Below are 15,125 nucleotides of genomic sequence, written 5' to 3' on the forward strand. Positions count from 1 at the left end.
ACTAGAATGTTTTTATTATTTATATTACAATATTTATTTACTTGCTTAAATGCTTTTTTTAGTATGAAGATTAAAAAAAATCGTTAGCATTGAACTCAGTCGGAAGTGTTGAAAATACGTATTTATGAATGCAGTCTGTGAACTTATTTATGAATGCAAAAACATATACATTTGCCATGTACTGTAGGCTTTTAAGAAGCAAGCATTCCATAGCATCATACAACATCTAATTAATATCTTATGCAGTGTGGCTTCTTAAGAAAAGTAATCTTGTTTCAAAGACTTTTAGATACTTGTAAAGAAATTACTAATTAACTTTTTTTCTTTTCTTTTTTTTGGCAGTGCAAGATTCACACATTTCAAGATCTTTCAATAAGAGAATGGGAGCTGATGAACATTCAAGATTGATCCACAAACAAAATGGATGTTGTTTAAATGGAAAACATTATCATATCCAGTGAGTAGAATTCATTCTGTATTTTTTGCTAAGAAAATGAAATGATATTTGACTGCAAGTGGTGCAAACAAAGCAACGATTGTGTAACTGTGTAAAACAAAGCTTTGAAGCTCTTGCTCTTTCCTGACTGCTCCTGCCTTGAAAGCAGATATTGAACAGCTGAATGTATTTTTTATGGGTCGAAGTCTTCACACCCCCTCCAAAGCCCACTGATTCATTCAAACTAATTAATCTCTCTGCAAGTTTTGTCACCCAAGACCATACACTACATGAAAGATCGCTGGAGAAAAAAGTGCCGGGTTGGAGTGAGAGAAACACTAATTATGGTGAACACTGTCTAAAGATGAATGATTTTCAGTCTGACGCTTGGAAAAAGACAAACCGAGGGGAGAATTTACTAGGAATGAACTGTGCCTGCTGATAGCACTGTTTATTTGCATTGTTTTATAGTGCTCTGAAGGAATTATGCAAATCAGGTAACAGTGCAAACACTCCCACAAAATCTTTACTGAACACAATTTGCATCTTGAAGATCTATGAGCTTTTACGGAAGTATGTACAGTATCCAGAACTTAAAAAAAAACAACAAAACTCATACAATCTCTTTCTGTGTTTCTTAAAGAGGACCTATTATACTTTTTCTTTTTTCTTCTTTTTTTTTACATTTTCAACTTTCTTAAGTGTTTGATGTTGCTGTTTGAGCATGAATAAGGTCTGCCAAGTTACAAAGCACAAAGTCACTCCAAAGGGAGTTTTCTCTATATTAGTAAGCAGCACTGATTCTGAGCTCTTCTTGGAATGTTACATTTTCAGAAGGAGGGGCTTTATGCACATCCTGATTTTGCCGAGTTTGATGGGTCAGCATGTTTGTTGGTCCTGGAACAACATTCCTGTTCAAAAATTTAATCCTAACCATATCCCTACCCTTAAACCTAGCCCTACTCATAAGTTATTCCTAAAATTAGAGGGAAATAATAGGTGAATAACACTGATGTAGAAGTATCAACCCCTGGTTGTAAGCCTAAAGCCCAAAGTATTCACTTTTTACGTGTATGCGAGGGTCAGCATACAGTGCGCGTGACGCGAATTTCGTCATCAGAAGAGTATGCGCGAACTGTGCGTGCACTGCCGTTTTTTTTTGTGACCACGCGCAGGTTGCATATGCGCATTTAATTTTTTTCGTTGTTGCAGTAATTAGTCTATCCACAAGGTGGCAACCGTGCCCTGGGGGTGTCGATTCACAAGGTAGTCAAAGAAAAACTTCGTAAACAGAACAGACCAGAACGCATGCAAGCTACAGTGACAATCGAGGCATCAATATCTGTGCTTTATTCACAATAAAACACAACTATGACCGCTTCTGCCAACGGTTCTGTGTATCACTACACAACACCCTTAGCAACAACTCTTAGCAACGTAAACTGTATGTTCTCAATTGATATTGTTCATTGAAGCTTACTGTATTATGTAGAAGAGTATTGTGAGAAAGAGATTGAGTGAGCGAGTTTATTACCTGCATTCAGATTTAGCATTTTCCTTCAGGTCAGTCCTATGTTCATAATAAAAAATCTGCTTAAATGTCCGATGTGTTATCTTGTCCTTTTAACAGTTAAGGTGTTTTCCCGTGACTGACAGCGCTAGTCAAAGCATTTGTCAGTTGCGTCTTGTTCCGTGTTCACAACAATTCAGTCTTTTCAATATAAAAGTCTTCGCTACTGACTGACACACTCATAAAGACAGTCTTTGCTGCCATCTAATGGCGGTTAACAGAAGTTATAATGTAACTTCTGTTGCTGTTCACGGTCAGGGACTATTTTTTTCCGGCGGAAGGAAGGCTTTTAGTTAAAGTTTACTTCACAAAAGTTGCATTAATACATATTTTTGGCTTTAATATTTGTACTGTGTGGTAACCATTTTATAAAAGCAATAAGGTACTCAAGGCTAGTGCTGTATCGTGAATAAGTCACGGCTGAAGGGGTTGCAGCCGTGAGTCAGCCGTGACTTATTCACGATACAGCACAGCCTCTCGTACCTTATTGCTTATGTATGAGTCAAATAAAGTATACTTTCCATGGCTGTGCATTCGAATGTGCGCGTACACTGGCGTATGCATAAAAAAAAACGAAGTATACCCAGGGCTTAAACTTGACATAAATGGTAAACTTGTCCCTCAAATCTGATTGGTTGATTGGTATATTTTCATAGAGGCTTCATAGAGACAGCAGCTAAACAGAGCGTTACGGACAGACTGGGAAAAGAGGTGATGCAAAAAAATTTAAAATATGTGAACATTCATCCATGAAAACCTATTCTAGTAGACCCCAAAAACAAAATCAACACTTTGTAAAAGCGCACAAAAGGTCCCCTTTAATATCATTAAAAGTGCAAAGTGCATTTTTATTTACCCTGACTAGCAGATCTATCCAACATCTGTGCTGTCAGTGAGAGTCGAGCCCAGTCAGTTATCAGGATTCACAGCAGCCCTGACTTTCAACCGCAATACTCTTTGCAATCCAAGCCAAATCCTTGCTGATATGTTCTACAGCTTCATCTTGCGTTCTGGGACTTTGAAATTCATCATCAAGCTTGCTTTTCAATATGAATACCTGACAGACTTGGGAAATGGGTTTTAGAGAAGAAGTCAGAAGCAATAGATTTAGAAATATATCGCTTTTTTATAGTATCTGTCTGTCTTCAAATCGAGTGCACAGATGGTGGTAGCATAGCGGGGAGAATCTGACCTCATAGCACAAAAGGTGCAGGTTTTAAAACATCTACTGAATTTCAAGTAACCAAGTCAATCTCTTCAAGAGGATTTCACACACTAAGAACAAAATAGTCCACAATGTTCCACAACAAGGATGGGCAACCAGTTACAGGTTCCACAGGTTGTAGGAAATTTGATTTTGTGGTGTCGCCCAAAAGGAAAACCTATGGTATCAGAGCTTTCCTTAATTCCTTTTGTTTTTTTATTTTTATTCTATTCTCATATAAACTTTTAAGATTACTACTTTTTAAAGGACAAAGCAATGTCCTTCGGATGAGACATTAAACTGAGGTCCTGACTCTCTTGGGCGTTTGGGCGTTTTGGTGCAATATGGCTGCCGTTGCATCATCCAGGTGGATGCTGCACATTGGTGGTGGCTGAGGAAATTCCCCCTTCCATAATGTAAAGCGCTTTGAGTACCTAGAAAAGCACTATACAAATGTAAAAAATTATTAATTATTATTATAAATAATGGAGTTTGGCACCCTTAGCAACCACTCTTAGCAAGTAAACTGTATGTTCTCAATTGATATTGTTCATTGAAGCTTACTGTATTATGTAGAAGAGTATTGTGAGAAAAAGATCGAGGAGTTTACTACCTGCATTCAGATTTAGCGTTTTCCTTCAGGTCAGTCCTATGTTCATAATAAAAAATCTTAATAAATAAATAAATAAAAACTGTTTAAATGTCCGATGTATTATCTTGTCCTTTTAACAGTTAAGGGGTTTTCCCGTGACTGACAGTGCGAGTCAAAGCATTTGTCAGTTGCGTCTTGTTCCGTGTTCACAACAATTCAGTCTTTTCAATATAAAAGACTTCGCTACTGACTGACACGCTCATAAAGACAGTTTTTGCCGCCATCTAATGGCGTAATAATGTAACTTCTGTTGCTCTTTGTGGTCAGGAAGGAAGGCTTTAGTGAAAGTTTACTTCATGAAAGTTGCATTGTTACATATTTTTGTCTTTAATATTTGTATTGTGTGGTTTTATAAAAACAATAAGGTACTCGAGGCTAGTGTACTCGAGGCTCCGCTTCGCGTCGATCAATAGGAGTGAAGACGCTGGAGCTGATGTAATTTGTATGTATCCTGCGAGATACTGCAACTAAGCATCAGCCAGATGGAGGAGTTCATGTTGCTGTGAGTGATTTCACTGTTCTATATGATTTGTCTCTCCCCACAAGTAGGCATATGATAAAAAAAATGAACATGCCAGACAGAAATTGTCAACAATCTGCGTGAGTTTGACTCGTGCATTGATAATCATCTTGTTTATGATGTGATGTATTATGCTATGCTGCAATGTATATTCAAATGCTTCCCCCTGCAGAGTACAGTATTCATTTTAGCTGCATGAAAATTAGCTGACATAATGACATCTTCTTCTCACTGGCAATACATCTCATTTATGATGTTTTAAAAAGCATTGGCCAGTTGCACATCCAGCGGCAGGAACGCCTACAGCACAGCAACCTGTGACCTCCAGCAATAAAATTGCTGTCAGAGTAAGCGTACTGTAGCTTAAATTTGTGTTACATGTACATCATTTTAGAGGATTTACAATGTCACACAGGTAAATCTAGGATAGGAGATTTGGCCTGTTGAATGTGTTTCCATAAATGCGGGTGAAGTACACAGTGTGCGTTCATATTTTATGGCCTCTTCTGGCCCTGATGCTTTTATCATCCTCTCACATGGACAACGACTGCATCACTATAAACACAGCACGGGGCCAGCTGTCCCCTGAGAGCGCAATCGCACTGTAATTTGGATTTGATTTATTTTCCCTTTCGGATATCAAATAGAAGAAGGTCACCTGTCAGGGTTATTGATGTGTTTTTGAGTCCATAATTAGTTGTACCAGAGGGAATTCATGATGGATACAGGAAGACGGAGGATAAATAGTCTGCCAGCTCTATTGCCATTGTCAGTCTTTGAAGCTGTTGTCTCGTTACGCAGTTGACGCAGTAAGCACAATGCAGGCTTCCGTGTACTACGTCCGAATGCCAACTCGTTATTGGCTGGCTCCTGCGTTAGCATCACACGCATGCGTCGTGCTGCTCACGTGTACAGCTTTGGCCAATACTGAGCCGGAGTTCGGACGTAAACACTTCGAAGCTTTATGAATCTTTTGTTTTGAATCAGTGGTTCGGAGCGTGTATCAAACTGCCAAAGTCACATGATTTCAGTAATCGAGGCTTCGTTACGTCATAAGTGTTTCGAAATTTTAATGGTTCACCACTGGGGGGCGTGACTTTGGCAGTTTGATACACGCTCCCAACCACTGATTCAAAACAGAAGATTTGTAAAGCTTCGACGCTTCATGAAGCAGTGCTTTGAAATCGTCCATCACTAGATATTGTTGAATAATGTCATTATTTTGTTTTTTTGTCACTTCATAACATTAAGGTTGAACCACTGTAGTCACATGAACTGTTTTAAATATGTCTTTAGTAGCTTTCTGGGCATCTGAAAGTGTTAATTATCTTGAGGGCAATGGAGGCCTCACTGAGCCATCGGATTTTATTAAAAATATCTTAATTTGTGATTCGAAGATGAATGAAAGCCTTACGGGTGTAGAACGACATGAGGGTGAGTAATTAATGACAGAATTTTCTTTTTTGGGTGAACTAACCCTTTAAAGCAACACCATGGAACATTTGCTCACGGTTCCCCCATGTGGTTGATAAGCACAATTGTCTGTTACCAGTGTCGTAAATACTGTCGCTGTATAAGCTTCCCCGTGGGCAGTGCAATATTCGTGAATTTGTTGACTAAGCTGACGAAACCAGCAAATGCAGAAACCTCGTTTGGAAACCATGTCCACTGACCAGGTAAAGTAGCCATGGCGTTGGTTTTGAGACTTGCAAATTAGATTGTTTCATTTTATAGTTAGCTGTTGGCTAACTCCACCCAGGTTACGAGTAAAATATGTGACATATGCCGTAAAGCAGGTCACACTCTTGTGTACCGACCCGAACACGAAGCTTGCAGAGTGTGGTTGTAGCTGCTCAGGTAGCAGCGGCAGTAGAATTCGTCAGAATAAGAGTTGCTCTGCCTCTGAAATAATTTTAACATTATTTTAAGGTCGAAAAACTACATAGTGTTGCTTTAATTTTATACTATCATGTGGTTAAGTGGGAAATGTTTCTATACTCAGGGTGAAAGGTGACTTTAACCTGGGATTTTAAGTCCTATAACTCAACATTTGGTTCTATGCTCAACTTCATGGTGAACAGTTTATAAACGGTCATGCTGTTCGCAGTTATTCTAAAGTGTAGAATCACCGGCAGGCATCTGTATTCAGTGCAGACTGCTGGTGATTCAGCTAACAGAAGGCAGAGGCCTGTTGTCAAACAATCACACAGAATGATGAAGTGTTCACGCAAAGCTGCTCATCCCTTGTTGGAGCCGTTTGCAAATGAAGAAAATGATGAATTCCATTAGGATTTTTAAATAGCTTTTCAGCAGGCTCAATGTGTGCACACGTCGATGCACATTCACAGCTTTTAATTAAAATCAGTGATTATGTCCCAGAATCAGCCAATACTGAAACATTTAGAAGCCTTTATTGGAAATCCAAAAGTGCCCTAATGGAAGACCGGTCACAGCAGAGTTTCCTTTTAAATTTGGTCACACTTAAATGGCTTCAGCATGGAACGTTCTCATAAGAGGACCATGCGATGCAATCCATCTCGTTTCTGGCCGAAGGGAGAGTAAAAGCCTTTATATTCTTTAACTTAAATTTCATGGTTCTATTTGGGGTTTGAGTACTGTGCCATTAATTCGGTGCGGAAGATCTGAAGGCAACAAAGGCCACCGTATTAAAATGTGAATTTAAAACATTGAACTTTGACTATGAATATCAAGCAGTTGATAGTCATAATCCATCCAAAAATAAATCATTTACTCACCCTTATGTTCTTCCAAACCTGTGTAACTTTCTTTCTTCTGCATAATCACATATATTTCGAAGATGTTTATTTTTTTTTTTTTACCCATACTATATATATATATATATATATATATATATATATATATATATATATATAACAATTCTACAATTCAGTCAAACGTACAAAAACAGCGCTCTACAGGATGCAAGTTCAATATAGCCTTAATATAAAATTATTAAATTTAACATAGCCCAATTCAATTTGCTCAGGAACAAGTAATAGATTAATAAGATGAAAGATTGCCCGTTTTATGTACCCAAAATGAATTATATCTCATGTTTAACCACTGTAAGAGCCAGCGGCAAATCCCCGAAGCACTGGCCGAGATTAAGCTGTTCTTAGCGTGTACACAAGCACTGAACAGCCGCTGACGGCCTGGAGCTCACATCTCCGAAAACGTCTAAACTAATTGTAAAATAGGCACTATGATTAAATATGAGCCACATATTTCAGGTCTAAACAACTACATTCTCGCCTAAAAAAAAACTCTTAAAATGACAATTCATGGTATGACAAGTGTAGTATTTTTAAAAATTATGGTGGATTTGCTCAGCTGCCATGACAGTCGCTTCAAGCGGAGTGATACAAACGGTGAAAAGGTAGGAGTGCTGTTATCACTGGAATATTGCATGGCTCTCAGTCAGATTTGAGAACCAGAAAGAACTGTTTCTTACACATATTCTGTCAAAAACACAACAGACACTGCGACAGAAGATGACAGGTCGACAGGACTTGATGTGACTCTAAACAACTTTTAAGTGTCATTCGTTGGCCTCCAATGTTATTAACTAGGTCAAAACCCTCTTTCACAGGAGCTCTTAGGTATGGCAATACTTCAGGAAATGATTTTAGATTCACCTTTGACTGTTCTGTCCTAATCTGTGTCCTTTCTTTGGCAGAGAACTGAAAACTTTTTCAACATTGTGTCATCACTCAGAAAGAAATGCTTCACCATCAAACTGTCTCTTCACCTCATCTCCTCCTGGAATGGCTTACCTTCTGACACAAAGCACTGGCAGGGCAGAGCATGAATGACTCTGGAGGTGATTGACACAGGAAGAATGTGTGACGGAAATGAAATTTCATTTGGGATGACGCTCTTTTCATGGTAAGAGTGCCATATTCGGAACACTTCCCCATATACAAACAAACAAACTGACCTCGAGTGACCCGTGTGTGGTCTTTGCAAGCGCGTCTATGGCTGTCACTCAGTATTTACTCTGTATACCGGTTCATTACTCTAGCATGCAGTATTTGATCTTCCTGATCTGACCTGATAGAGGATGAGACGTACTTGAATATACCAATGAAAAACTGTATCTAGTATCTGTACCTAAATATCTAGTCCCTTTTTTGTCAGCATTATCCTGTGGTAAAAAAAAATTCTTAATCTGTATTTTTGATTATTTTAAACTTAAAATAACTAAATATCCTTCAAACAAAATTAATTTACTTTGGAATCAAAATTGTGTAGAAATAAAACATTATAAGTGGACCTCCGGCCTAGGAATTGACATCTTCACCCTTTATTCGAATATTATTATTATTATTATTGTTATACATTTTTGCAAAGTAAAATAAGATCTGTAGCTGTAGTTTGCCTTTTTTGCCAAATCATTTTGTCAGATAAATACCTTTACCAAGTTTATTGTTTTGTTCTTCCATCATATTTAAAATATTTAAAAAATATAAAATACTTTCCTCTTATTTTGATGGTTTAATTGAACTTGTAGAGTCATTAAAAACACATATCCCTCCAGAAATCACTTTTGGCCTGTACATCAGGCCCAGGCCTTATTCCGTTCTTTTAGAACAGGGTCAAGTGCGATACATTTTAGTGAACAGAAAATAGTCACGCAAAACTACAAAAGGGGTACTTCACCAATGGCAAAATATGCCTATACAGTAGAAAAGTGGGGGTGAAAAATTGACATTGGTGCTACCTGACTAAAGAAAACAGAGAAAAGGCCTGTTGTCTTGTACTGGGCAATTTGCCATCCAAGGCCACTCCCAACTGCTGGATACGCTTACCAAAGTCAAATTTGCTTTAATAGGAAATACTTCTTAGCAAACTTTTAGTCATAATGGTGTTGATTTGGAGAGAACATAGTGATGGAAAATCTGAAAAACCTCCAGTGTTTGTAATCAACATTTCAGTGATAAACCTACCCTTACAATAACTGTTCTGTTAATAACCCTCTGCCGATCCGACTGTCTGTCAGGATACAAAAATGCAGAAGTATAATCTGTAGTTTTCACGAAAGGACTTTTGCTGACAAATAAATGTGAATTTCTTGGTCCAGGTAACATGGAGAACAAATTGTTCATTTACACATACTACCAACACTGAAACAATACAAAGCAGGTTGAAAATTGGTGAAGTTCACTTTAAGGTACATATATTAATTCAATAAGTGGCTGATTGCTAGAATATGCTGCAAAAGTGTAGAAAATGGCCCCTTTGTAAAAAGAAAAAAAAAAAAACGCACAGAAATGTGCATGTGCGCTCCGAGAAAGGATAATTAAGAATACATTTATTTCTCAGAAAAACTTTCCTCCATTTATTCTCTTTAAACAGAGGAAGCAGAGGAAAACCAGGGAGGAGGATTTAATTTATAGTCTGTGAAATGATGGCGATGACAAAAGAAACAATAGTTTCATTTCTTGCTTAGCACAGTGCACAGTTCCAGGAGGAAATAAACTGCCTTATTATTTGACTCATACACCTTTTTGTTTTGCACCGATTTGTCCCATTTGCATTTAAATTCAGTGACTTATATAAAATCTTCCCTGCTGCTCCCAACATATATCATTCTTTTGATTAGATTAGATTTATTATCTTTGCCTGCGTGCAACCGTCCTAAGGAAACAGACTCATAAAATGCTTCACAAAATGGACATAATTACAATGACAGCCCTCATTTAGATCTTGAAATTACCATAATCACAATGATTAGTATGTTTAATTGTAATTCAATTATTCAGGGTATTTGTGATGGTTTGGTTGTGTCATGAGCATCTAGATTCATTGTTTTTTAACCTTCCTCACCCTCATCTACGTGATTCTCTTCGGAGGTTGATGCGAAAGACTGTGTTAAAGTTAATGGATTTGAATTTTCCCTGAAATCAAAACTCTGTAAGTCTATTAAGAATGTCTGCAATTTGCCATTATCTGCTGCACCCGACCGGCCGAGTCCGACTCGAATTAAGCAAAAAACGATTAGGAATGTATCAGTGGCTCATTTGCAAAATCCAGTGTGTCAGCATCTCTCCCTCGCCAGCGAAATGAAGATAAGATGTGTGCCACTCATTTCTGTCTGTCAGTCATAATCCAGCCAAGAAATTACATTCAGTCTTCAGTCATACTGTGAATGCAAAGCAGACACATCAGCTAGTAATACTCAATATGACATATGAGTAGAGATGGGAATCATAAGGAATTAAATGATTTACATCCCTGAATGATTCCATTTTTGCAATTCTGAGTCTATAGAAGTAGAAGTTTTCAGATTAAAAATAATACATGAATATTTTTTGCACTGTTGTTCGGCTTGTTGTTAGGTCAATTGTATTCAACAGTATGTATATTTTTTTTATTTATTTATTTGGTAACAAGGCAGGATAATGTACAGTCATCATAGCCTGTATTTGAATTAGTTTGTTCAGTAAATTGAAAGCATATGCTCCAAAAAAGCTCCAAGTGCAAGACTAACTTGGCATGAACCTGCTTCCAGGCAGACAAACCTTGATCTAAAGAGGCTTATTTTGAAATCAACATATGAACTGTGTATTTCATTCATGATTACGCTGTAATACTTTAAGCAGACACAACCGCAGATGGCGGAGCATGTGTTAGTAGCAACAAAAAACATCTGTGTAATTTTCTCACAGATTTACGCATGAATTAGTGTGTGCATGACATTCTTTCCAGAAAAGAAGCTGTGGAGAATTTAAATAAGGTCGTAAGGCACACAAAGACGACAGCAGCCATTTTTAGAACAGGCCTGTCCATTATTCTAGGCTTATTTTTCACTCGGGGGACGTCTGTCTTTGGGATTATTACATTATTGGATTATTTTGTTTAATTTGCACTCTGCATGTCGCTGGAATGTTAATCATAGCTACCCATACTAGTTCTTGCAAAAATCATCTAAATGTCATATTCCAGTGTAAATCTTTAAGCTCCACAGCTTAAAATGACTCGCAAGTACAAGACACAAAACCTGAAAACTATATAAACTTTGTGTTCTTCTAGGGGCCCTTGATTATGATTTGACTTTTTTAACTTTAGTTAGTGTGTAATGTTGCTGTTTGAGCATAAACAACATCTGCAAAGTTATGATGCATATGAAGGGAGATATTTTCTTTTACAGAAATCGCTTTTTAAGGACTACAACAAACGAACTTCTTCCCAGGTTGGTGACATCACTAACCCTAAAATTTACATAAACCCTAGCCCCCTGGGAACACAACAAAGGGGGCGAGGCCATGTTGGGCTGCTTTAGATAAGAGGAAGAGTTGTTGTAGTAGAGTGTTGTTTCAGTGCCGTCATTTTACACCGAACTGCTTCACAAACGAGGGTCAATTCAACGCTGGATTTGTACAAAAGATTAACATGACGGCACATGCTAGTCAATGAGTCGAATCAGCTCCACAGCAACTACATAAATGTATCCACTAACCGTTCAGAAACGTCCAGATACATTCTAAAACTTCTTCCTGAGTCTCTCCATCAGTGTCCAACAGTGTCATTTTAGCTGCGTGAGATTCTCCAGCTTTGTTGTTGTTGAGCAACCAAAGCGTGAGCTGTTAAAGCTCCGCCCTCTTCAGCTTAGCAGCTCATTTGCATTTAAAGGGACACACAAAAATGGTGTGTTTTTTCTCACACCCAAATAGGGGCAAATTTGACAAGCTATAATAATTGATCTGTGGGGTATTTTGAGCTGAAACTTTTCAGACACATTCTGGGGACACCAGAGACTTATATTACATCTTGTAAAAGGGACATTATAGGTCCCATTTAAATGTATCTGACTCATTTAAGTTATTTATATTAATTTATATTATAAGTTTTATGCTAAGCATTTTCTTAAAACAAATGAACAAAAAGCAGTAAGAAGTTTCTCTGTTCTCCCCTACAGCACTGAAAGAAAACCCAATGACACAATGTCCTCAAAACAAAGGACTTGTTTTCAGTGGTTGTGTTGGTTGAATCTCCTACTCTGATGAGGCCTGAGATCATTATCTGAAGCAGATTCAGGCCGGCTCTGAGAAATGCCCTGCAGCTTTTTTGTATTACGATCTAAAGAGGCCCACAATGTGCACTGACTTTTGCCAGCAATGGGAGTTCAGACATGCTCAGAGGCTTTAACAACCTCTCCCGTCGACCCCCACAGGCATGCTGCTGCTCAGTTTGCTGCGTAAACGTGTCTCACCTAGCGAATGAGTGTGCTTTTTTGTGTTAATGAAGATGGCCTCTCTTCCACTGGGTGGAGCGTGAATGCTCTACAGTGCGTTCTTGCTGACTGATAATGGAATTGATTGTGACAGCGTTTTGTCTGTCAGGATAATTACAAGGCTCGATGCTCAGTGACTGCATTGCTGCATGGAGATCTGGCCAATCCTCACTGGCCAATGAGCTTCATGCTTTCACAATCCAGTGACTGTGATAGTATTACGATAGTAGAAAAGCCCTCTGATGCACATCAGGGACTTCAGCCTCTTTATCATGGTGGAAAGACAGGGATCCTTTATTCCATATGCATTGCATTTTAATCCTGGCCAATAATAACATGTGTACCACATTAATGTATTTACATGTTCAAATGTTTGTGGTCAGTAAGAGATTTTCTTTTTAAGAAATTAATACTTTTATTCAGCTAGCATGCATTAAAGGGATAGTTCACCTAAAAATTAAAATTTGCTGTTAGTTTACTTACCCTCAGGCCATTCAAGATTACTTTTTTCTTCAGTAGAACAGTAAAGAAAGTTTTTAGCTGAAACCATGGCAGAGACGACAGATCACGCATCATGTTAGTTTTCTTTATTTAACATTTTGTTTTTACTGTGAGTGCACGCAAATAAAAGTAGACATTCTGTAGTTTCAATTGATGTATTACTTGTATCTGTATGACAAAAAATGATGGAGTATTTTAAGTCGATTTTGCTGCTATGTGAAGAAAATCCAGCAAAACGTGCCAGCGTTAAAGATGCAATTATGACAAAGTGTCAGGACACAGACGGAGGCAGATGGGTAAGTGTACACAGATGTTTATTAAGACAGAGGCACGAACACAGGGATAGTTGAATGCAGGTGAGTAGATGAACAAGCACTTTGAAACAGTCACTTAGCTGAAGATAATGAGAGATCTCTTTTGCAGGTTTGGAATACGGCGAGGGGCAGATGACTGGAGACAGAAGACGATGGGAGGAAGACACGGGAAGACGCTGGTAAGTATCAGGTAAGCTGTCCATGTAAGTCTGACGAGACCAGACACTGAGTGCAGGGAGTGAGCGTCTTTTAAGTGTGCAGGTGATCAAAACTCGGGGGATTGTGAACGAGTGGGTGGAGCGTGAAGATCTGGTGACGACGGTGCTGGCTGTGACTCCGTGACACAAAGTAGTATGTCCTGAAGCTTGCCTTCTCTTCTGCTACACACTCAAAAGTATGTACTTTTTCTTCACAAAAACAGTACACACTTTTAGGGCTTAGTATAAGTAGGCAAATTGGGATGCAGCAACAGAAGGTGCGTAATAGCGCCTCCTACCATATAACAGTGAAAACATGGATTGCCGGAAAATTCGAGAAGGATCTGTCTGCGTCCCGCAGACACCTACTAAAATGTATGCATCCCACGAAGACAAGCATGGATGTCATTGACTAAAACAAACTTTTTAAGTAAATAATGAATGAAAGGTTATTTATGTATGAAAGGTTTGTACCCTACCCTACCCTACCCTAAACCTACCCCTTCCATAAAATTAAAATTTACTGTAGAGTTTCATAATTAAAAACAAACAAACAAGACTTACGGCATCTGGTGATCTATGTAATACAATCTAGGGCCATGTTATGTGTAAAACTTTTTTCCCCTCAAAAAAAAAAAAAAAAAAAAAAAAAAGTGGTGCTTTTAATGATAAGAAATTTTCAAGAAGGAAAGTGTTTTTGTTTTTGTTGTTGTTGTTGTTGTTGTTTTTTACCCATAGCAATAATCTCTGCAAGTTCTGATAAGCAGTTTTGGAAATAACAATCATGGTGAGCAAAAAAGAAAGAAATGCGGTCTGTATTCTCCACTGCTCAGTAAAAATACTGGGTTATTCTTGCTGTGGAAACTGACAGCTATCAATCTTCAAAATATAAGCTGGAAATGAGAGATCCCTTCTTGGCCTTGTTTGTGTCTCCAGTCGCTTTTTCATTCCCCGTGGAGGGTCCGCCTTCCCACAAAGACCCTGTACTACTCTTCCACAGTGTCTAGACTGTCATTATAGTGTTCATCCTGTCAGGGTGTCAGAGGAAATAAGCGACTCGCAGGTTCCCGTGGCAGATGAAACTGCTCTTTGCAGCTTGCTCAGGGTGAAACAAACTTCAAGTCAAATACATATGGCAATGTTTAGAATGTAGCATTCTGATTAAAAAAAAAAAAAAAAAATTCTGATATCTCCTAATGTTAAAATATGTCTGGTGTTGATTTATGTACTTAGAATTATTCACATCATAGAGTTCAAGAGTTTATGCCAAAAAATGAGCAAAAAGCAATAACAGTTGTCTCTGAAAACCCAATGATATCCAATATTGACTATACAAAGTCTTCAAATTATTTTTAAATTTGCACAGTGAAAACTACTTTTTGTCAGAATACAGTATTTTGGCTTTAAACACCTGATATGTAATAAGTTTGACTGACAGATTTTCTCTGATTTTATAAAACATTTTTTATTTTATGTG

At 38.0% G+C, this 15,125-nt stretch overlaps 1 long non-coding RNA gene across 1 annotated transcript; it reads left to right on the forward strand.

Moving 5' to 3' along the window:
• The first annotated feature begins 117 nt into the window (after window positions 1–117).
• LOC127502390 (uncharacterized) lies at window positions 118–13,502 on the forward strand. The gene is made up of 4 exons (XR_007926850.1): window positions 118–457; window positions 8,080–8,288; window positions 11,554–11,595; window positions 12,322–13,502. It is a non-coding gene; the product is annotated as an uncharacterized LOC127502390 (long non-coding RNA).
• Window positions 13,503–15,125: the final 1,623 nt, after the last annotated feature.

This window comes from Ctenopharyngodon idella, chromosome 20 (genome assembly GCF_019924925.1).
Source record: "Ctenopharyngodon idella isolate HZGC_01 chromosome 20, HZGC01, whole genome shotgun sequence".
In the NCBI taxonomy this organism is placed as follows: Eukaryota; Metazoa; Chordata; class Actinopteri; order Cypriniformes; family Xenocyprididae; genus Ctenopharyngodon; species Ctenopharyngodon idella.